Here is a 25,203-nt window from a genome sequence, read left to right as displayed (position 1 = left end):
GCCTGTTACAGACTGGATATTTATATAGGAACTTTGACAGGGAGAAATCAGAATGGCCCTTGTGACCACGTGACTGCTATGTACATGTGACCATTAGGACTGGTTTGACAGTATTGAGAAATTTCAGGGCAGTCATGTAACAAAGCTAATCCACACTACAACAATGTCTCATGAATACATTTCATGATGAATGATGCATATACCTATTAATTTGATTATTACTCAGTTTGAAAATATTTTTGCAAGAGAAACTCTCCATAATCAAACAATCACTAAAATACAATTAACAATATAAGGTGACATCAGTACAAGTAGCTCATAAACTAGGTTTATCGAGGTATCATACAGTTAACAGGCAATGCAATATATACAACAATATTGGAGGGATGATACAATATTTATCATGATACAGGCTCCTCCTACCTTATAAATTTGTCTTTGCATGGAATTCAGCATGAAAGTCACAAGAAAAACATCACAAAGCATTCATAATTGTTAAGGATATAATTATACTAATTCTTCCATTATATAAGCTAGGTTAAAATGAATTCTAATAATTTAGTAGAATTATTATGAAAACACTATTTTGCAAACTATAAACAAAAGACCCTTGAAGGGACTGATATCTACTGGGTAAAACAATTTATCAGGTTTTCAAGATAAGACCATTTCTTCTTTTAATTTTTGAGTATTAAAACAGTCCTTGATATTCTTCAGAGATAACAAGAATTTTAAAATTAGTTACTGTACTGGAAATAGTGGATGTCAGATTGGCATCATTTTCATTCAGGATAAAGAAGACATTATTTTAAGTCTTCTGGTCAAAATGGCATAACAAACATCTGCTCAAGGGGAGCTGTGACAATAAGAATGCACCACAGCCATAATGGCAGCCATATTAGATGGATGACTCTCACCATTTTAATTTAGGACCAACTAGGTACCACAAAAGGTTTATTGGCAAAAAATCCAATACCAATACAGCCATCCATTTGACAATAGAGATAACACTATTTTCAAGATAACCACAATGGTGGCCACATTGACGGTTTGCCCTTTTTCATTTAAGATTAATAAGACACCATAAGAACTCTTTTAATGACAACCCCTTGTCGAAATTGACTTTGCCTTTAAGAGCTAAAGCAAGATTTTCAAGATGGCCACATAATGGACATCGAATCAGCACCATTATAACTTACGATGAACAAAACGTTACAAGTCTTTTAGTGAAAATCCTTGATTACAAGACCATTCATTCAGAAAAAGTAGTGATAAGAAGACATTCAAGCTGGTAACTGTGACAGCCATATTTGACCCCAGATCTGCACAATTTTCATCTAGGATCAAGAAGACATCATAAGTCTACTGGTGAAAACACCATATCAATATTACATTCCATGCAGGAGTAGCTGCAATAAAAAGACATTCTAGATGGCCACTTTAGCAGCCATATTCGACATCAAAGTGGTGCCATTTTACCAAGTAGGCATCATAAGAAGTATTTTTGTGAAAAACTTATGATGATACAACCATCCATTCACTGCGAGTTAAGATAACAAGATTTATAAGATGGCCACTGTGTGGTGATCATACTAGAAGTCAGATCAGACTATGTTTATTTAATATCAACTAGACACCATAAGAAGTCTTTTGATGAGAATAACCTGTCAATACAACTTCTGTCCTGAAGGAGCTGTGATAAGAAGACTTTCAAAATGACTGCCATGGTGATCATAATGGACTTCCAATCAGCACGATTTATATTTAGGACATATCATATAAATCCTTTTGTGAAAAGCATATGTTGATATGACCATCCAAGTGGGAGGAGTAGAGATAAGATTTTCAAACTGGCCATTGTGACAGCCATTTTTGGACCCCACATCAACACCATTTTCATTCACGACTAACTAGACATCATATAAGGTCTTGTAGTGACAACTCCATGTTGATATGACCTTCCAGCAATAACAAAGATTTTCTAGATGGCCACCACATATTGGATCTATGAGCAGCACCATTTTCATCTAGGATCAACTAGACCATAGGATCAATATGTTTCAAATGTTTCATGGCAATCCTCCAAGTTGTTATGAGGAGTTGCATGTGTGTGTGATGTGTGATTTGGATTTTTTAAACGTAGCTTTAACAATTTTTCAGTCATATTGCTATGATGTCTGCAGTGTGGCAGTTTATAGTGATGTCTAGGATTGGGGTATCATGCCGCAGACATGTAGCACGATGTCCCACCCAGTCACATTATCCTGACATCAGGCTGACCAAACCTAACACTAACCTCTTAGTGCTGAGTGCCAAGCAATGCAGCTGTTAGTACCATTTTTGTAACTCTTTGGTATGACTCTGCCGGGGATCGACCCCACGACCTCCCGCATCTGAGGTGGATGCTCTAACCACTAGGACACTGGAGTGGTAAGAGGAGTTGCAAAATAATACTTGTGCTAACAGATGGACATGTCAGACAACAGACCATCCCATAAGTTATATTCTATGACCAGTCAAGCAAAAATGAAGTAGGGAAACTGGCTTTACCATTGGTCAACAGGATTAAATTTGATAAATTGTAATAAAAACAAGCCAATCAAACGTGTTCCGAACTCAACAAATCTACTTGCCTAGTACCCATGACAAGATCAAATCGAGCTAATATCAAAAGAACTGAGAGAGGGAGACAGCTTGCATTCAATTTGCTTTGCCTTATTCCTTGTAAGTTTTATAATCTAAAATCTCTCTCAAGTAAATATATCAGCACCTTTATTTAGTGTTTATATATACTGATTTTTCTATTACATAAATACCCGAGATTTCATCTGTCTCTCAGCCCTTTTTTATAAAAACCTGTGCCATTGAATTTTTTTCATTCAAATGATTTCCACATTTTTACCTGTGACTTTCTTACCGAAGTAAAACCAAGACCGTGTATATGCTACCTTTTTAGTGCAACTTTCTTTCCATTTTCGATTTGCATGTGATGCATCTGTTGCAGTATGGCACTTTACGCATATAGCAAGGTTATTACCAAATTACCTTAATGCTTTATCATTGGGGGGGGGGGGATTCTTGTGTGCACTGGGTATTAGCTCACAAAACTGCACTGTTATTTCTATTTCATGACATTTATTTAAAAACATTGCGCCACTGTACCAGCACATCAACTGCCCACTTTATACTGTCCATAACAAATTTAAAATATAGTTTCTCTGAACCAAACATGTTAGTCTGTACAATTCACCATGTCTATTTTTACATTCAGAACCATGTTAAAACTTCTTATATATACTTTAAACAACTGAAGAATTCAATCATTGTCATCAATTCACTATAATGATTGCTACAATTCTATTCCAAACTGAACTCAATAACTGAGCTGCAGAACTGACTAATTATCTGATGCAAAGACTAATTAACTGATGCAAAGACTAATTAACTGATGCAAAGACTGATTAACTGATGCAAAGACTAATTAACTGATTAAATAACTGATTAACCATCTGACAGTCTAAAATCACTGACTAACTGACCAAATTACAAACTTTTTAAACTCACATGACTTGAATCCAACTTAAAACATGAAGTTTCCTACTTTATATTCCATCCTTCATATTGAAATTCACAGATTGACAGATCACACCTTTGGCTAAAGTATACAACAACATAAATAGTCGACTCAATTTAGAGGAGGAGTTCTGTTTTGTACCATCGGTACACTAGGAGTTCCATACATATACCATTGGTACACTAGGAGTTCCATACATATACCATTGGTACACTAGGAGTTCCATACATCTACACTGGTACACTAGGAGTTCCATACATCTACACTGGTACACTAGGAGTTCCACACATCTACCATCGGTACACTAGGAGTTCCATACATCTACCACTGGTACACTAGGAGTTCCATACATCTACCATCGGTACCCTAGAAATTCCATACATCTACCATTGGTACACTAGGAAGTCCATACATCTACCATCGGTACACTAGGAGTTCCATACATCTACCATCAGTACACTAGGAATTCCATACATCTACCATCAGTACACTAGGAGTTCCATACATATACCATTGGTACACTAAAATTCCATACACCTACCATTGGTACACTAGGAGTTCCATATATCTACACTGGTACACTAGGAGTTCCATACATCTACCATCGGTACACTAGGAGTTCCATACATCTACCACTGGTACACTTGGAGTTCCATACATCTACCATCAGTACACTAGGAGTTCCATACATCTACCATTGGTACACTAGGAGTTCCATACATCTACACTGGTACACTAGGAGTTCCATACATCTACCATCGGTACACTAGGAGTTCCATACATCTACCATCGGTACACTAGGAGTTCCATACATCTACCATCAGTACACTAGGAGTTCAATACATCTACCATTGGTACACTAGGAGTTCCATACATCTACACTGGTACACTAGGAGTTCCATACATCTACCATCGGTACACTAGGAGTTCCATACATCTACCATCGGTACACTAGGAGTTCCATACATCTACCATTGGTACACTAGGAGTTCCATACATCTACACTGGTACACTAGGAGTTCCATACATCTACCATCGGTACACTAGGAGTTCCATACATCTACCATCGGTACACTAGGAATTCCATACATCTACCATCGGTACATTAGGAGTTCCATACATCTACCACTGGTACACTAGGAGTTCCATACATCTACACTGGTACACTAGGAGTTCCATACATCTACCATCGGTACACTAGGAGTTCCATACATCTACCATCGGTACACTAGGAGTTCCATACATCTACCATCGGTACACTATTGTCAGCCTGACCACATGGGTACCTAATATGATGTGACTATATGATTTTCATGTCTCTGTCACTTATTTCCTTGCTTGAAATGCACTCTATATACCCCTACATTTACTACCAGCATACTGGCTCTTTACCAAACAAAGTGTACACATGACAATTCAATTAACACTGCCTCTATAGTATGACTGTTATTTGTATACCTCATTCCTCAATACAGATATAATTGCATTGAAAGCCTTATTTAGAACTGTAACATTAATAACTTTTAGCATATTCAAAATGATCTTTCATTTTTCCCACAAAACTCTGTAATTATGTTGTCTGAATTATTACAAACCTATAAAATATTATCTATCTGTTGTGATGATACCATGACTATTCTGAAGATTAATTCTGTATATAGTTTTCTTATCAACTGTACAATGCCTTTAAAAATTGTTTGATCCCACAACAAATGTATCTCCTGAAGAAGACTTAAATATATCTGCATGGGTTTATGTTTAAATTCTTGTCTACCATTTGGTCTTAGCAAAGCATTATCAGAATTTTATGCCACAATGACCCTTGATATTTGTGTCTCCGCTGTGTTTTGAACAAGTGCCTATGTACAATGAAATGGTTACTGCCCATGGCAAATTAAATCAACTGGACAATACGAGCTAATTACATCTAATTTGGTATTCTCCATGACTTCTTAAGACTAATATATAAAATATACCGTGATTTAAAAGATCGCAATTGATGTGTAAACATCGCATTATATGCCCACTCCATTCCTAATAGTCTTCTTTGTCAATAAATGCAATCTTGATCTAAGCTTACAGTCCTGAAACCCTTAAATTTCTTTAAACTGATCACAACCTTGACATCGAACCTTTAGCCCCCAGAATCATTAGGTCTCTTAATTACCAGATGTGTAAGCCATCCACAACGTTGGGTCAAGGAACATACTCTAAAACAATGTTTTTCTGCAAAACACTTTTCTTCAGGCCACAATGGCCTTTATCACTGACCTTTTGATTCCAAAATCAATCCACAAAGTCTCCAAAACCTTTGGGCCAGGCACTAAGTTAATGAACTAAAAAGTTACAATGAATTATGTTTTTTCTTCTTTTTTTTTTTCAGCTAGTGACCTTGACCATCAGACCCCAAAATCTTTAGGATTCTTTCTTACCCAACTGGAAAGTGATAAACAAATTTTCAGGAACATAAATAGTCAAGAACTTTTTTGTGCAGGAACAATTTTTCACTCACAGTTATGACCTTTGACCTTTAAACCAAAACAATGAATGGCTTCATCTTCGCCCCAAATACAAGCCATCCACAAAACTTGGTTCAAGACTAATGTACAACTAATGTTATTCTGCACAATCCATTTTTCTTCTTTCAGGCACAGTGACCTTGAAATTTGACCTTCTGACCCCAAAATCAATTAGGTTACTCCTTTTACCCCTAGTGCAAGCCATCCAGAATGATTGGTAATTGTAGATGGTGAAGATCTGGGCTGTAATATTTACAAAAATTTCTAAATATGTACAAAATTTACAATGATCAAAACCATGCTGTTTAATCAGAATGATTAGAACTACACCCAGCCCCACATCAACCTGTTACACTTATTGAACTGCTGGCAGCTGTTATAATGTGCATGACATATCCCACTTAATTAGCAATTCTTTATTTACTGTGCATATTCTATCTCTTATAAAGACAGGATTTAATTTGCAACCATGTCTTTGCTGAATATAGCTGATTTTTCTGTACAAAATCCCTTGATAATCATGATGTTATTTCTAACTGCTATATTTGTTAATGATGATAAAAAAAAAATATTAATGATGCAACTGGACATACTGCCAGACATGTGCATGGAGTGCTCTTCTGGATCAACTTACAAACTTCAAACGGTGTTTCTTTAAAACGAAATGCTACTTTCGCAAAAATGTGTTTCAAGGTACAAAATGTTGTTTAAAGAATTTTTATCAGCGTCACCAATAATTCTCACCAACTTTTGCTCTAAAAAAAAGAATTAACAGAAAAATCCTACTAAGCAGTCCTCTTAACCTGATATGTGGAAATATATTATTTGATCGGCATGGATACTTCCTGACAGCAACTTATTTTCTTGTTTACGTTTACGAATCTTGTAAACATTTACAGACAGTAAATAAAACAGGGCATTTACATGTATAAATACTGCATCCTTATGGAGAACTCATTCATTGTGCAAGAATGAATCTGATAACAGATGGATGGACAGACAGATGCCATAAAATCTGAAATGCAAGATGGGACACCATCTAAGAAAGCCACTGTTATTATTCCATACTATAGGATATGGCCCTTGGTGAACATTAATAAGCAATTTATCTGGGTAAGTTTATTTTTTATCTGCATTCAATTAGATATCAGAGATTTGAATACTGCTTTGTTAACCTACACTTGCCAAAGATCCATGAGGAACAAAGTGGATCAAAGATTCTTGGCAAGGGAAACCACCTGCTGAGTCTGAAAGCTGTACCCTAAACAATTCAGAGGGTTCCTGCATTTACAATAAGTTTTAATTTTAATACACAAGATAACAGGGTTAAGTGACATCCTGTTTTGTACTGCCTTCTGACCCTCTACCCGGGACTCTCAAGGATCATTTATGGGATTAAAATCTATTTTTAAAATCTATTCGATGCTACTGTACTTTCACAGTCCTTTGATTTGACACATATGATGATATCTCTGGGTAATACTGTGTGCTTTCCACCCTGTCAACCCTCTGACTCCAGCCTGAGAACCCTGTAGACAATCATTAACAACATGTTTCATTTATTATACACTTTTTATAACTGAAGAACAATGCCAAAAAGGAAAAGAAAATCTTAATCAACTGTGAAGAATGAGCATTATATGCATTTGTTTACTCATAATCCAGCTCAAGGGCACATGGGGTCACAAACAAATTTAGAAACCTAACTGCAAGTCTACATGCCACAAGGATGTCGATGGCCAAGTTATGCAGCAGTATCAAAAAAGTCTTCACACTTACAAAGAATATAATATGAATACACATGTGTACACACAGACAGACACAGACACAATGTTTCTTCCCAAAAAGCTGGTATTATAATAATATTATTAATAATAATAATATGAAGCTGAACTTTCTGAATTACCATTACACAATGTGCCTCCTAGGGATTTAAATTACAATTCTCATTAAGCCAAGAATATCAGTTACAAAACCAACCAAGAGTCTTTTGATGGGTTGGACTCTATACTGGCTGCAAAAAATTTACTGGAATTCAAAATATTAAAAAAATTTAGCTGCTGTGTTGAAACCATATCTGACATTCTTCAGCTATAAGAAGATTTTCAAATCAGCTGAAGTGGTGGGCAGATTGGCTGTCAACCTTGCACCATTTTCATTACAGACCAAAAAGTCTTCTGGCAAGAAACCCATGCTGATATGACCTTCCATTTTATGGTATTAATGATAACAAGATTGCTCAATATCATATTAGTATTAATTTTATTTATTATCAACTGACAGTACAATGCTGACATGAACAGCCATCCAGGAGTTGCGATTGCATGATTTTCAAGATGGCCCTTGTGGCAGATATTTTCAAGTCAAATCAAACCCTTTTTCATTTAAGACCAAATAGAAATCAGAAAAGTCTTTCAGTAAAGACCCCTTTACCATTCATGTAAGAGAAATAGTGATAACAAGATTTTCCAGATGGTCACTGTGGCAGGCATACTGAACATTTAAACTGTACCATTTATATTCAGGACCATCTAGACATCATAGGAAGTCTTCTGGTGAAAACCTGATGTTGAAATGAATTTCTGTACAAAAAGTGTGATAACAAGATTTTCAAAATTCCTATCATAGTAGATTTACCCAATTTTCACTTTGGACCAACTTGACATCATAAGAAGTCTTTTAGTGAAAGTTCCTTGCTGATATGGCCATCCAATCAGGTGGAGTAGCCATACAAAGACTTACAAGGTTGCAATTGTGGCAGCCATACTGTATGTCCAAATGACACCATCTTCATTTAGGTCCAACTAAGCCATGAGATGAATAAGTGTAAAGTTTCATGGTAATCCTTCAGGTAGTTTAGGAGGAAAGGTGATAACCTGTCCTAATGATTGGATAAACCAAGGACAATGGATGATTGATGATAAAACAGTATATAAACTCTTCTGGTCTCTGACCAGTAAATCTAAAAACCATGTAGTTGTATATCTATCTCATAAACTGTATCAACTTACTGAACACTATGCCATAAAACAAAGGGTGGTTGAATAGAAACTTTAATTATTATACCAAGTAAAAAAACAAAAAAGGCACCATTTTCTTTTACAGACTTAAGAAAGCTGTGTCATTTATATATAAATTTGCATATTCTCAGTTAATTCCAATTATCAACTGAAAAACTGTGAAGTATTCAGGGTGGTTAGTACTAAGAACCAAAATGACATGAAATTTATCCAACACAGAGCATATGTGAAACTTTCCAGAAATAACATGAACTCAAAAATATGAATATGACAACAACAACAAAGAAATCAGAAGCATTTTAGAGAAATCTGTAATATAACAGAATTCTTTTTGCACTTAGTCTAATTATTATTATTATTGTTATTATTATTATTATTATTATTATTGATAAGTAAATTTCAGAATAAATAAAAAGCTCTGAACATAATGATAAAGATCATTAAGTTCAAGATGAATTAGTGTGTGTGTGTCTCTGTATGTGTCTGTGTCTCTGTGCATGTCTCTGTGTGTGTGTGATTTGGATTTTTAATGTAGCTTTAACAATTTTCCAGTCATATCGCTATGATGTCTGCAGTGAAGCAGTGTATAGTGATATCTAGCAATGACCTTCATAGTGACCTTGAACTTTGACCTTTTGAACATACAATCAATACAGTTCTTCCTTACCTCAAGTCTATGCCATCCGCATAGTAACTATAGATGGTGAGCAACTGAAGCTAACGTGTGGAAACCAAACTTGTAACTGACACATGCACAGAAATCATCATAAATACACTCCACTTTATGACAGACATAAAAACCATGCACTGTCTCAAGCAGTATGATGAGTACGGATGCTTCTCTGTGTTCAAGAAATGTACCTTACCCAACACAATGTACACAACCTCTGCTAGTCCATGAAATACAGAAACACTTTTTCATAGTGAATGCGCTTGCACTTTAAAACATCAAAACACTAATAAAAAGGGTGGGGATAAAATTAATTTATATCTTAAGTTCAGGGAGTGAATATAGCAAGATCAAAAAGGATATACACATTTCTTTTTTATAACAGGAACTCTGTGTGTGTGTGTGTGTGTGTGTGTGTGTGTGTGTGTGTGTGATTTGGATTTTTAACGTTGCTTTAACAATTTTTTCAGTCATATCGCTATGATGCCTGCAGCTGTGCAGTTTATAGGGGGTTTCACGGTTAGTATCTCCCAATGAAAACACCAGAGGACATATCAGTGCAACTCATTTCCGGATAGTTCAATCGATTAAGATGGCAGATGTAGATCAAGAAAATGTGACACACCGCTCACATTATGCAAGCAGGATTGATATCTCACTATCTTAAAAAGAAATTCTATCAATATTTGATCAATTGTTTTTACATCTCTTTTTTTTCTCACTAACTTGCGCTGCTCCCAGCTTTCACATAAATATTCTCTGCCCATTTCAGAACTTCATTATCTTTCCATTACTACCTTAAGCTCTAGTTTGTATTGCTGCGTAAAAAGTCCTTGCAATTTATCTCGCTTGAAGAATAATGAAATATGTTTATTTTTTACAGCTTCAATCATAGCAGTTAATGGAGGTTGAACGACGAGAAAAAATTTCTAACTTCTTAAGGTTCTTTTATTATTGACTTAGACTGTTGCTTTTCTATTAATGTTCATTATATTTTTCATGAAATAACTTTAGTTTTTTTTAAAACTGCACAAATGTCAACCACGACTGAACAGACAGGCACACGTACAAGTCTCCTTGATGATTATTTTAATTTTATTTCCTTGAACGGTTGGAAATTTTAGAGTATACAATTTGGAGAAATATCGAAGTTAGACACACTATGCATGTATAGGACATTTGTGGCTCTCACCTATCTACCTCTGTCTGTATGTATGTCTGTCAAATTTCATCTGGTGCATGGGTATGTATATCCTCGAATGAATGTGTGTTCGCATACGTATATTACATAAACATAATTCTGGTTAAAAACGAGTGTAAAATGATGCTAAGATCGAAAGAGTGACTGATAGATAAAGACAACAAATAGGAATATGTGTGAGTATCCATTTATTATTGACTTTTAGAGCATGTTCTTACAAGCAGTCTCTTTTTAAATCATAATGTTTGCAATTCCACATCCGTTCACGTGGATCAATATTGATTTATAAGGCGAACCAAAGTAAAAGGATGGGATCTCTGAAATAATTGGATCTTTAAACCTTAAGTATTTGATGCAAGGAAAGTTAAACAGAATTAAACTAATTTTAAGAAGGCTGTTCTAGATGAGTTTGCTGGTGGCAATCAGAAATGTTGTCTAAAGACCCCAGCAAATTTGAGAGTTATTACGTGTCAGCATAAGCAAAGAAAAATCATGCTGAAAGTTACTGCATGTACTGTCCGAAACTTGATGTTTCAAAAGTCAAAAAGAAAATGAAACAACAAAAAAACGTCATTGGGCATGTGATTTAACATGAATACTATACAATATTTACACCCAAATATGAATAAATATTCCATCGGCATTCATTATACTCCTTTATCACTATGATAGCTAATTATTGCTTTGTTAAGTTCCTCTGAATACATTAAAATACTGTGATCCATTTTTTTTATTTTAAATTTTCTGGTTTAAAATATTCAGCATTACAAATCAGCTGACGTATCGAATTCTTGTTATAATTTTCTTATCGAACTTGTGTTATAACTTTCTTAACTCGTGTTATAAACAAACTATTAGCCTTGCGAAAGTAACTGAGAAAGAAGGATATAACAAAAGATGAAGAATGCAAATTGTTGAGATTGTTTTCATTAAAGTTATATAGCCAAAAATGTGCAATAAATGTTTAAAATCGTAGAACAAAGTGAAATGTTCCTCCAAATGTATCTGAAATTATGGATAATGAATCTATATTATCAGGTACAGGCAGCGTATTTAATTTAATTAATTTTGTTTTAATTATTTGATATCACTGAAGTATGGAAAGTAAATATTATTTAATTATCTGATATAATGTAAGTATGGACACTGACTCTAATTATCTGATTTAATGTCTATAATTATTTTCCTAGTATGAACAAAAGATGTTTGACATATATAACTGATTCACTGGTTTAACCACAATGATCTGTAAGATTCCTTCCTTTGCTGACTTTGTTTCGCTAACTATGTGTAGAAGGGTGAACTATCTGGAACTGGAAATTTTTTGTGTGCATGTGCATTGGAGCTAAGGGAGGTAATTTAGGCACTATGATCAGTAACTCTGTTGCAACTGTGAAACCCTCTATAGTGATGTCTAGCACTGGGGCATCATGCCTCAGACATGTAGCATGATGTCCCATCCAGTCACATTATTCTGACACCAGGCCGACCAATCCTAACACTAACATCTTAATGCTGAGTGCCTAATGAGGCAGCTATTAGTACCATTTTTTTAAGTTTTTGGTATGACTTGGCAGGGGATCGAACCCACGACCTCCAACATCCAAGGTGGACGCGCTAACCACTAGGCCACCGGATCGATCACATAACAGGAACTAACAAATGGAAAATAAGGCAAATACCTTTCCTATAAAATTTTAATCATATGCAAAAAGTGGAACTCCAGTGTGAAATCTTAAATGGCATCTGGATAATATATAGACACATTGACAAATAATTTGTTCATGCTTATCCTAGTTCCTTGAACTGAGTAATGAACAGGAAAGAATCATTATAAGTCTAGTGTTGGATCTTGAGTATTCTTATGTTACGTGTTTAGGCTCTAATAAACAGTAACAAAAGAAAGAGTGAAAACAGCAAGCTTTGAAAAAATTTATCAAATAATTTGTTTCCCTAGAAAAACACTGTCAAAATGAAAAAATAAGAACTTATGGTTTTAAAAATCAAGTCCAAAAATATTCACAGAATAATCCACTAATTAAATTTTAAAAGTCCTAGTAATGAAATGTTCTAATGAATTCAAGTTTGAGTCCCAATGAAGGTGATGACATATACCGTAGCCTTTATTGTACAGATGTGTCTACAGTTCTTTTTTCATCCATAAACAATATTCTGGTGTTTAATTTTCTGAATCAAGTTTAAATAAATGTCTTTGTTCAAGAAATCTGTTTGAGCACTCAAATATTTCCAGGAAAAAGAATTAATCTTGTTAGAAATCCAAATAATTTGAATAAAAATTAAAATATAACTCCAAATTGGCCACAGACAGACACTTTCCAGCGTAAAGTAAAAGCCCAAACTGAGAAATATCTCTCTAAGCATCACTATTAAAACTAACTACTGTGCAAACCCAGAATTGTGAAACAGATGCTGTTTACATATAAAAAAAAATTAAGTACACCTAGTATGACCCTGATAAAAATCAATTATTTTATTCCAAGAATAAAATAAAAATAGAAAGTTGTTTTCTTGTCCCAGTGATTTCTGAATCAATGTTGGAAACCAAGTCAAAATTAGAAACAGTGTTTCTATTATTAGGTATTTATAACAAAAGGTCAGGTCAAACTGAATTTTCTGGAAAGTATCATATTTCTAGCAAACAAAACTACATTACTTTGACATGTAAAATTACAAAATAAAAGATTTTAAAACTTACAAACAATTAAATTAAATCAAATATACATAACATGTATGCTCAGGGAACATTTCCAATCCCCAAAATACTTCCAGTGTCCCTCTAAATTTAACAAATCCCACTATCTTCATTATTATAGGCCCAACAGATGTACATAAAATGTCCCCACCTAGCCACCAAACAGCACAACCAGAACGGAACACTAAAGGGCATTCAAGGATTTGCTTATCTATAAGAAGTATGGTTTCTCTGATGTTCATCCCTATGATGTTTTCAAAATATCAGTCTGTGAGACCTGATAATATATTCTGCAAGATTTTAGCAAGTTGTGTGAGATATCAGTTTTTTCCATGGTCATCCATGTACAGTGATGCAAAATGCAAAGAAGCTATCTTATGGAACTCCTGACATGACATTCAGTAAGCTAAAGATTGTATGGAACATAAATAATGACAGAAAAGGTACTTATTATATTCCATCTACATGTTTATTTAAACTGCAACTTTTTCAAAAATATTTGCAAGGTATGGCCTTTCAGTTCAAAGACCAAACAATCCAAGCATAATATGTGCATTTTTCAGTAAGAAAGGAACTCAGTGAGTGAGACTGTTAGATGGTTCAAAATATCAGAAAGATATTTACACCGTGAGATATCATAAGTATGGTTTTATTATACCTCAAGTCTTTCACAAATTTGTTCTAACATGCATTTTGGTTAAAACCTTATTTATTAGTTTTCACAAACAATACTGTCATTATAATAAATATCATTTCATCAAAATATTTGTCATTTACATGTAAATCAATTATTCAGTTACAATTCTGAAGTTGTATCCCTTGTTACTGAAACTTAATCCTGTCCTCTTCCTGCTAGTTTTAGCAAGACATTAATCAAACAATTAATCAAATATTAATTAATCACTGATTAATCAGAAGAAACTATGAGCATTCATCAAACTTTATCCAGGAAATAAATAAAATAATCATAGGACATACCAATATGATCCAATAAAATGGCATTCAGGAATGAACAAATATGGCAGATTCAACAAGTAAGCTGATTAGGCTCCCCCACAGCTGACCCTAAATGGCCATCAATATTTTTCAGTAAGTTACACCAAGTTCAGTAAGGAATAAATAAATATCATATAATGCTATTGTTGACTTAGAAAATATGTTTGAGGACAACAGTGGTCTGATGCTGCAAAGGAAACATTATGCTCATCTACCCTACATACTCACTTCTAAGATTAATCGTACTGCAAAATACACATACCCAGATCTGCCATTTCAGAAGTCCACTAAGTTTGAAATCCATAGATGTATACATTACAGAAAAATCCTCAGTCTTAGCATATCTACTGTAAAGCTAAACCAATTTACTGACGCATCGATGCATGGATAACTTTGCTCACTTGCTACAAACATCAATAGAAAAGGTGAAGAACTGATAAAAAAAAATTTCTTGTACAAATTATTTTTAATCTTCAATGGCCAGTTGTTTTGCAGGAAGTGCAGTGTATGGAATTTGTTGCTGGTCACATCATGCTCTTATACTGAATTCCGTACAATGAGGAAATTCTATTGTATCTTCTGTTTTTAATATAATGCCGTAATTCCTTCCATATTAATCCTGCCATCAAATTGATACATGCAGGGTTGCATCAATGATTTAGTCAGTCTTGGCACTGTCCCCTCATACAGTTGAAAAAAGAGGGACAAGTTGGTTCATATTTGGGGCCTCTCTATTGGACATTAAAAAAAAAAAAAAATGCAAGCAGAACAAGAGTGAGGGCATTTTTTTAAAACTAGTGTTTATATATATATATATATATATATATATATATATATATATATATATATATATATATATATATATATATATATATTCTCTTTCTTTAACTCATGTTTAACAGCTTTGTTTTGTGTTTAGACTTGCCAATAAGAAACCATAAGCAGGCTGCATGTCCAGTTTACAGTCAATAACTTGTATGCCCATCCTTAAGTTCTGACATAGTGCTGAATGGCTGAACAATCCTGTCACATGTAAGTACAACTGAAATAAACATACTCCAACAACACTTTTGAGTACAGACTTGTTCTTTGAAAGTATAACACGGAATCTGAGTCAACAAATAGGTGAACATCATGTATAATGTGCCAGCATTACTATCATTAGTGTCCAGGTCAATCAGTCAACTTAGCAATTAAGATCCACTGGAGCATGATATAACGTTAGTCCGACAATCAATTTAAGACATCAACCCTGGCATGTATGATGTGGTGGAAGGAGGGGAAGCTTTGGAGCTTGGTTCTGACTGTGTTGACAAGAAAAACTAGACACCAAATTTTGCAAATACCTCAAATAGCTGACAGACCATACCAACACTGTTGCACAGCTCTGAGACAAACTGTGTAACTTCTACTATATTTTATTCGGATTTTTTTCCCACTTACTGAGTAGATCCAGAAATAGCCTAGTGGCTGCATTTTTTAAACTTGGCAACATTTTCACTCTTTGAAGAGTAATGGTACTCGAAGAATGCCAAAGTGGGATGAACAAGGAGTGCATTTTTCCTTAACAAAATGAACACCTGATCACATTCAGTCTAGTATACCAAGACATTTGTTTTGCTTAAGAAACTTAACTGGTGGTTCAACTAAATTCATCATTCCTTGGCTACCATCACTCTTCACACAACTGAAGTGATGGTCCACAATGGTAATACTGTAGAGGAGCAAAACACGGTTTCTAAATTTCTTGGAAATAATGAATGTAAGATTCATGGGATTTTCATCCAATCCCTTCTTCTGCCTCATTACACCTTCATACATTCACAAATTTTGCATAAAATTTCAATTTTAGTGGAATTTTTATAATTGTGCGTCTAGATACGACCCAGTATATCCAATAGTAAGTATCAAATTTTATTTATTGTTGTGCATTGTTATATGCAATCAATACATAGCAATGGTACATCATTTCAACCTACTTCCATTAATTATATTATTTGGGATATTATTTGGGTCATTTTTTACAGCTTTCCAAATACCATCAACTGATATATGCACAGACTGTGTTTAATTTCAGTTTTTGATTGGAACACCTGCTCAGTGACCCCTTTATGTTAATGGTACAGCTGGTGTCACGGCTGACAAATGTGTTAATGACGGGGGATGTATATGCCATACCAGAAGTTTTGGAGACAGAGTACCATATTTCCAAACTTCACTGATGGTTACAGTATCAGTATAACCATAACATGTGTTCAGACTTATGGACCTCTCTTAAAATGGTATTTTGTCCTACCACCAGCAGAATCACATGTATGCAAGCACCTTTCTGACAAAAGTAAATGGAAAACTCAGCAACATTTCAGTTTTCAGTCATGTGGTCTGAATATTAAATAATGGCTACAGAATTAATATCCAATCACTCTTAGGTATAAAAAAAAATATGTTTGTTGTTGTCTCCATTACCCTTTGATTATGAGTCTTGACTATGAGCTACAGCTACCCCCCACCCACCCACCCCAAAAAAATTAAACAAATCACAATTTGTCATTATTCAATCTATCATCAAAGTGGAATTTATTAAAACAATTATACTCCATGTATAACACGTACATATTATACAGTGTAGTGGAGTGTAAATCAGTCGCAACTACACCGATATGTACTGTATCTAATTTTAAAAAATTTACGTTTGTCTATTACAAGTAAAATAATTCTGATTCTGTACACATAGAAATCCTTCTGTGTCACTGAATCCAGGCACCTTAGGTTGGATCTACTCTTTATCCACCAATGGAATGGCTCCAACGTCAAGCTCCTTATTTGCTAACAGTAAACTCCACGCATTCGATTCGCAAAAAAAATTAAGTTGCTTTAAAAAAATATTACGTACATCGATGCATGAAATGTTTAACCGGTGTCTTTTAATCCGGCAAGCTAAATTAATCTTCGTGAAAACGCTCTATTATTTATTTCGGTTTTCAATAATGTGTTTTATTTTGCCGTAACAGCGATGTAACCAATTACTGACGCGGTATTATGCAAAATGAAATATGGATTCTAGACTATCAAGGGACACAACTCTTACATATTTGACAATAGAACTTCGTCATAAATACATATATTCCGGTCATAACGCTTGACAGATCTGTCAAACGCATTAACTTTTTACGCAGGAACAAAATACGATATCAAGCTGCCACCTTACTAACTAGTCACTGTATTTGATAAGCTCACGTTTAATTCATACTCAAGCTTTTAAAATATTCAAAGTGTTGGTTAAGAAATGCGGGCTTAGGAAAGGCAGTTGTCTGCTACAGACGCTGATCAGAAAATTGCCGTTAACTGTCAGTGGATATTATGTATAGTCTACGCTCTACGTGTATTTCACTTACCATAACTGCTGTAAAATGACACGTTGTTTCATAATTATCACAACACTCACATGATAGTCGTGTGCAGTCACTGACCATGCCTCGTGGGTTTCAGAGGTAATCTATTTTTAGATCAGTGTAAAAAGCCGCACGCGGTGGCACAATGCCAAAAATGTATTTGGCACATTGCCAAGACTTGGCTTGGCGATTAGAATATGTCAAAATGTTTGCGAATGATGGTTTCCATTTTCGTGCAAGCTATTTATTCCTCAGATAATTTGATGCCTGCGGATAAAAATTACTCAATATGTGTTTTCGCCATGTTAACGAGAAATGCTTAAATACGTGTTGAAACCATCTTCTTTGCTATATTAATCATCATAACATTTTTTTCTATTTATGTTTGGGTTAATATTGTTTTTGCTTCTTCAGTTTTGTGAATTAAAGAGATATGGTCTGAAAGTTTGGCTTTCTTTCCTATATACATTTAAATAAATAGACTTTTAAATCGACTAGTTAGCCCCTAGTCCAGTGCTGTCCAACCCACGGGCCGCGGGCCGCATGCGACCAGTGGGCTGATTTTAAATGGCCCGCTAGAGCTCGAGCATACAGTCATTGCTTTTCAGTTTTCTGCTGCGGCCTCGGCTTCAAGAAAAACATTTTTCAGTGGCCCATTGTGTCAAAAAGGTTGGGCAGCACTGCTCTTGTCAATAGCTGTATTGACACTTCAACCGTCAGTTACAAACGATGCTCATTTTTATGCTTTGAAGGTCTGCAAAGGTTTGAGGTTATTCAGAATACCCGTTAACCGTTTCCGTTTAAAAGGTTTGACAATTACAGGCAGAAATAAGACAAATTTTAGGTATGTGATATGAAAGGTGATGCCTATGATACATTTAAACCCAATTCTTGCATTTTGTGTTTAACTGGTAGGGGGAGTAGTTTTTTCGGGGGGGGGGGGGGGGTGGTATAAAGACAAAACTGTATTAACGCTGAGTACAAGGTACCTTTACTCCGATTGACTTCTGACCTTATGCAAAGGGACGAAGCTTATTGATTCCATCAGAAAACTGTTGATTGGGTCTGTTGAAATGGCTATCAATCTCTCTGTCTGCGTGTAAATATAGATACGTGTATATTTCAGTTTAGATACGATAAACTAATGGTTAAAAGAAAGAATTAGTGAAAGAGCCCATGCCCCAGATTTTGTATTGCTTTCATTGCAAATCTTTATAATCAAGATTAGTAAAAGCGGAAACGAACCGGAACGTTTCATATATAATGTTTCTTTTACTTCTTTAAAGTGACAGGTTTAAAATTATAACCTGCAAACGCTTAAATTACAGGAGCCCCTTTTTTGAACCACTTCCGCCTACTTCTGACAGCCCAAATCCCCAAATGTAAGGTAATAAAATTTGTTTACTAAAGAAGAAATGTATACTTTGTTGTTTGTAGTAGCATTAAAGGAAGTTGTATAAACTGAAAAATGCGTTGTATATCTTTTGCAGACAACGTTTTTGGTACTTTGTAAGGCACAATTCTAATGCTGTTTAAGTAAAAATGTGTTTCTTGATACCGCGAGTGGGGTTAGGAAATTTGACTCGTAATTTTTTTCCGAACAGTATATTTCCTGGCGTGGGTTTTGTTATGCGAGGCTTCTGGAATTCAAAGCATCTCAAAACTCAGCGATAAACTTCTTGACACGAACACTGGTAACCATAGCTACCGTCAACTTAATTGCCACCCAAAAGCAAATTATACCGAGAGCACAAAAAGGTTCAGCTATAAAAATGTGGGTCTTTATTCTCCCATGTCAAAACACGCCTAACGCTTCGTTGACTGCAATAAATTTACACAGGGAACTCTGAACATATTGACTATATAGACTTAAAACGATTTTGAATTTACCATATGGCCATTATATTCCATTCTTCGATAGCCACGCACACAGTTGATGAATCAACCTCAACTTCCGATCTTGAGATTATGAAGGTTGAAGTTGATGTCAAATCTTTTCCGTATTATTTGACAGTAATGTACTATATTGATGGAACGTACGGGGTGGTTGCCTCAAGAGCCAGAGGTCTTGGGGCGCCAAACCTCTGGGCGCTAGAGGTCTTGGACAGCCCAAAACCCTTTTGAGCTAGCATCGTCGCTCCGGGCGCCATTTACGCTTTGTACACCACTGCCAATCGAAACAGCCAACTTAACAAAAATAGTATCAACTCCTTGCAGAAGGAAAAACTAATTAAATAAAACTACAAACGAAGGCATCACTGTCTAAATTGAAAAGCGAAATGGTTATAGCTCGACAATTCATGCGTGAACGCAAAAATTCAAACTGTTAACATTCCGAAATGGACTAGTTTTGACTGTTTACGTAAATTTACGTGTGTGGACGTTTAACCTAGAACGTGATGAATCAACAAAATATCATTTTTAGGCTCGTAGTGGACTCGATGATCCTTTGAAAGATAAGTTTTTCAAAAGTCAAGTCTGAATCGCTTTCATGAAGAGAAAAAAACAAGACGACAGATACGATTTTTCTTTTACAAATAAAAAGTTTGCCTTGTCTTTTCTACGTCTTAGGTTAAACACTAAATTCTACACTGAAACGAATACCAGATTTGCCACTGAATATAATTTGAAGATGTTCGGATAGGATTCAAATATTTGACGAAGTTAATCGAAGTAGACTATAAAATCCAGCATTTCCTTGTCATCTGTGGTATTTATTGAAACCACTCTCACTCTCCGCCCGTTCCTGGCCAGGCCGCAACGAAAACATTGAGCAGAACTATCGAATGTAATTTAATACAATCTAACCTAATCTAATCTAATCTATTCTATAATCTAATCTAATCTAATCTAATCTTATCTAATCTAATCTTAAGGATATTAATGACTCAGTCTGATTAAAACCGGATCTCCACTGTCCTACGTGAAGCTCTGATGACGACCGGTTAAGGTTCACGTGCTAATGAGCTCTGAATTAGCCAAAAATCTAAAAGTGAATCCGATTGTTTGGCACACATTCATGCTCTTCATCCACACTGCTCAATCTCCAAACGCGAAGATATAAGACTTCATCTGATTGGTTGATCAAATTTGCGATTACGTTAATAACATAGGTTACCAGAACGTGTCCCCTAAGATCATCATGTATAACAGTGCAGATCTGATTTTAATCAGATTGTTTATGACTCAAAATAAAATGTGCACTTGTAATTTTCAGTGTTTATCTTCAGACTCAGTACGATCATAAATGTCCGTATTTGTAGTGAAGAGTGACAGTAAAGACAGACAGAAACTCGATTTATCTGTTTAGCTAAATGCGGGACTATATCTCAAACGTTTCCATGGGAAGTGGTTTGCTTGCAATCTAAACCAGACTGACATGTGGCCATTTTAATTTGCTTAAAAATTTATACAGTAAGTAGCTTGCAATCCTCTGGAATTTGTGAGCACATTAGTCTCACATTTTGACCAACCGCATAATGTAACTTTTATCTGTGTTTGGTATCAGGGAACTAATTCCCAGACACAATCAAGTTCAAGGGTGGACCATTCAGCTGCTTGGGTAAAAGGGATTCTCAGGAAACTTTCTTCCGAAAATATTTTATTCTGATTCGTATCTTAGATTATTTCACATTAATGACACATCGGAAAGTTGTCTTGCTATCTTATATCATGTTTGCACCGAACGTAGCAATACTTTAAATTCAATATGCAGGTTCTGCTTTATAACATTGTAGCAAATTCATTCGTAACAATACGCTACTCTTGAATCGAATTCTCAAGGCTAGAGAAGAAAAAATGTTAAAGGACAGTTTACAACAGAAGAGCGGATAACAATGCAAGGTGATATGTGCAACATACGCAATATTCCTATTATTATTATTATTATGTGTTGTTGTTGTTGTAGTTCCGGCTGTTGCTGTTGTTGTTTTAACGTCATAGACAATTGTCATCTTGACTGGGACGTAAATTACACTGTTCGGTTTCTGTGAAAGCAGCCAGTAAAGGTAAAGGAACCAAATCGCTATAGTAAGAACATAATTATAGTAAGAACATAATATTCCCCTAAATTATAATCAACGTCACATTTAACAAGAACACAATATATATGAATTGCTAATCATATCTTAAGAGAAGGAACTGAATAAGTTAATTGAGAGTTGCAAGATGAAGTGATATGGTATATGCTACAGAGGTGTGCTTGAAAGAGTCTTTATTATGCACCCCAACATAAAGAGAAGTGTGTGTGCGTGTGTGTGTGATTTGGAGTTTTAACGTAGCTTTAACAATTTTTCAGTCATATCGCTATGATGTCTGCAGAGTGACAATTTATAGTGATGTCTAGCAGTGGGGCATCATGCCGCAGACATTTAGCATGATGTCCCAGCCAGTCACATTATCCTGACACCAGGCCGACCAGTCCTAACACTAACCTCTTAATGCTGAGCGCCAAGCGAGGTAGCTGTTAGTACCATTTTTGTAAGTCTTTGTTATGATTCGACCGGGGATGGAACCCATGACCTCCCGCATCCGAGGCGGACGCTCTAACCACTAGGTCACCGGAGCGATCTTAAAGAGGAGAAGATGATCATGTTAGTGTTGCAATCATAAATAAGAAAGTTAGAGAGAATATGCATAATCACGGAAAGGTATATTATGATAAAGGCGATGCTTAAAGGAATATTTGCGAACGATGCGGTCTGTAGTTTTGTTGCTTTGTTTTTGTTGTTTAGGAGGGTTTTTTTGATGAGGGAGGGGAAACGTGATACTTTGACTTGATAATATAATACGAGAACACAGTAGTTCACTTAAAATGTGACAAAGTTTATGTGCCGAAATTTGATTCGTGGGAAACGAAGTCGGCAGGTTAAGTTCTACATGTACTCGTCGATAGAAATGCGAATAATGTTAATCGTGGATGGGCCGATAATGTTGAAAATCGAGAGTACAGTCTGATGGTACAATATCAAGCATTACGTATTTAACTCCACAGGTATTTCAGTGGCAAAGTATTGTGTGAGCACATGACGTAGAAAACCTTCTATAGACATGGGCAAGAGCAGTTAATAAGGTCATGGGAAAATCCAAAAAGATTAATTGATCCTATGTGATAATATCAGAAATAACATTGAAGCAGTCGGGAGCGTTGTGGGTCTGATCGTGTACTAAAAGTGTGCTGTAAAGCGGCGTTTGTCGCATATAAAGTAATTATCATACACAATCCGAAATACTTGACACTTTTTTTTATTCGACAACAGATATTAAATACATGTTCGCTAGCTTTTGCTAGAATGTACAGATTGACAAGTATCATGAAAGTTTTGTGTGTATCAAGACTGTCTCTGGCTCTCTTTTAGGTTCGTATGTTAAATCACTGTAACTGTTAATGTTTAAAAGTGTTTGAAAAGGTTAATGGTATGAACATAGTAGTTAAAAGAAACTATCCTGTTTAAAGACCATGTCAACTAACACATGCATGGTTATTTCGACACCTGTCATTTTATCAGTTCTGAAGGGGACCATGTCCAACTATCATTGCCCGGAATTCATCTTGAGATACGCCTTTAGTCAAATGCAGACTGACACTGTGAGAAGAAACATATATATCCAGAGATGCACGGGCTAAGATGAGACTATTCGAATCAAATTATTGGAATATGCATAACTGTTCAACAAGAAAATTATAATCACACCCGTAAATTTGATACTTACACTGGGTGGTAATGTTATGCACTGTTCTCGTTAATGAACTAGTATCTCTGCTACCATCTGTAATCAAATAACAATTAAACTATAATTGAAATACCAATCTACGTTTACCTGATGCTATCGCATTCTACATGTGAATGATTATGTAAAATTTTCAGAATTGCTAAGTCTGACTTTCGGCTTTTCGGATTACATACCAAGCAGCACTTCCCTATTTAACGAATACAAAGTATAACTTGTTATTTTATTCATTAAATATCAACCTGAAATTTACCATCCTTGACGTGGTACTATTTTAATACGAAACACTCCGTTTTCAAAAGGCAATTCAGTGGGCACACTTATCTGAACACTGATTATTAGTCACATCCCGATCACATAGATGACGTTCTTTTTTATCCTATCAATGAGAAAACCGAAAAAGAATGGCGGGGAATCAGTACCTTACGTTTACCTTATCATAAATTGTACGTTTACAGACATCATGGGAAGTTTAATTGATGTCGATACATTCGTTGTTGACCAGCATTTTACAAATACATCAATACATTTGTTTTCTTCTAGTTCACTACAGCCAAAGTTAGTCAGAGGTCTTTGATGTCAACATGATAGTTATGACATGTCTTATTTGCTGTGGTGTAAGTTATAAATGACTAAATGTGCAGATAGTATCGAAAAATTAGAACTGATTCATCGAAGGGTCAGATAGTGACCTTCGAGAGTTAGCTACCTAGTGTTAATTGGTGAGTGCCCGTGAATTCCGGACTGTATGCAGCTGATATGATTTTAATTCTCCTTCTTTACGTTGTATTATTGAATCTCTTAGTAAACCCATCCAGTTTGAAACACCTGAGTCCTATTCTGGATGTGCCCCTCTTCATTCTTGGACATATGGTACAAACACATTTTTGCAATATGTGAGGCAAGCATGCATTCATTTGACTACGGATACGTTCATTAACACTTTGAATAGTTGAATTTACATGTGTCCCCTATCATAAACGAACCGTTCTAAGACGATATGTTTGTTATCAGTTCCTCGTCTTCTCATAAAACTTCCAACCTAAGACTCTTAAATGTGATCAATTTCCATACAGCACACACAACATGCAGTGACCGTTTTACCCTCCTCTACACTATGCGAAGCCAAGGTGTTATAGGACAAAGCTGCTCTGACATTTTGGTTGATTTACCACTCATCTAGTTACAACTTGTTCGAAGTCGTTAATAGATAATAATTAACTGTGCATGGTAATTCACAAATTGGCCGGGCATATCCCACCACTGCTTATGGAATATAGTGCAATTTTCCCCTGAGCGTATAGCATTGTCAGTGTCATAATATAATACCAGCTAATGTTACTAAAATGCACTGAACTACACCACATAACAAAAGAAGTGCAACATAG

At 35.3% G+C, this 25,203-nt stretch overlaps 1 protein-coding gene across 1 annotated transcript in view; it reads right to left on the bottom strand.

Moving 5' to 3' along the window:
- LOC149771337 (uncharacterized) overlaps window positions 1–18,182 on the bottom strand; it is a 61,314-nt gene extending 43,132 nt beyond the window's left edge. The window contains exon 1 of the mRNA XM_089948622.1: window positions 18,089–18,182. The gene's annotated coding sequence lies outside the window, so the exon portion shown is untranslated. The remainder of the gene's footprint in view (window positions 1–18,088) is intronic.
- Between the last annotated feature and the right edge of the window lie 7,021 nt (window positions 18,183–25,203).

The sequence above is a fragment of the Sinohyriopsis cumingii genome, unplaced genomic scaffold (genome assembly GCF_028554795.1).
Source record: "Sinohyriopsis cumingii isolate HCF-2022 unplaced genomic scaffold, ASM2855479v2 utg001944l, whole genome shotgun sequence".
In the NCBI taxonomy this organism is placed as follows: Eukaryota; Metazoa; Mollusca; class Bivalvia; order Unionida; family Unionidae; genus Sinohyriopsis; species Sinohyriopsis cumingii.
This window is presented reverse-complemented; position numbering and strand designations above follow the sequence as displayed.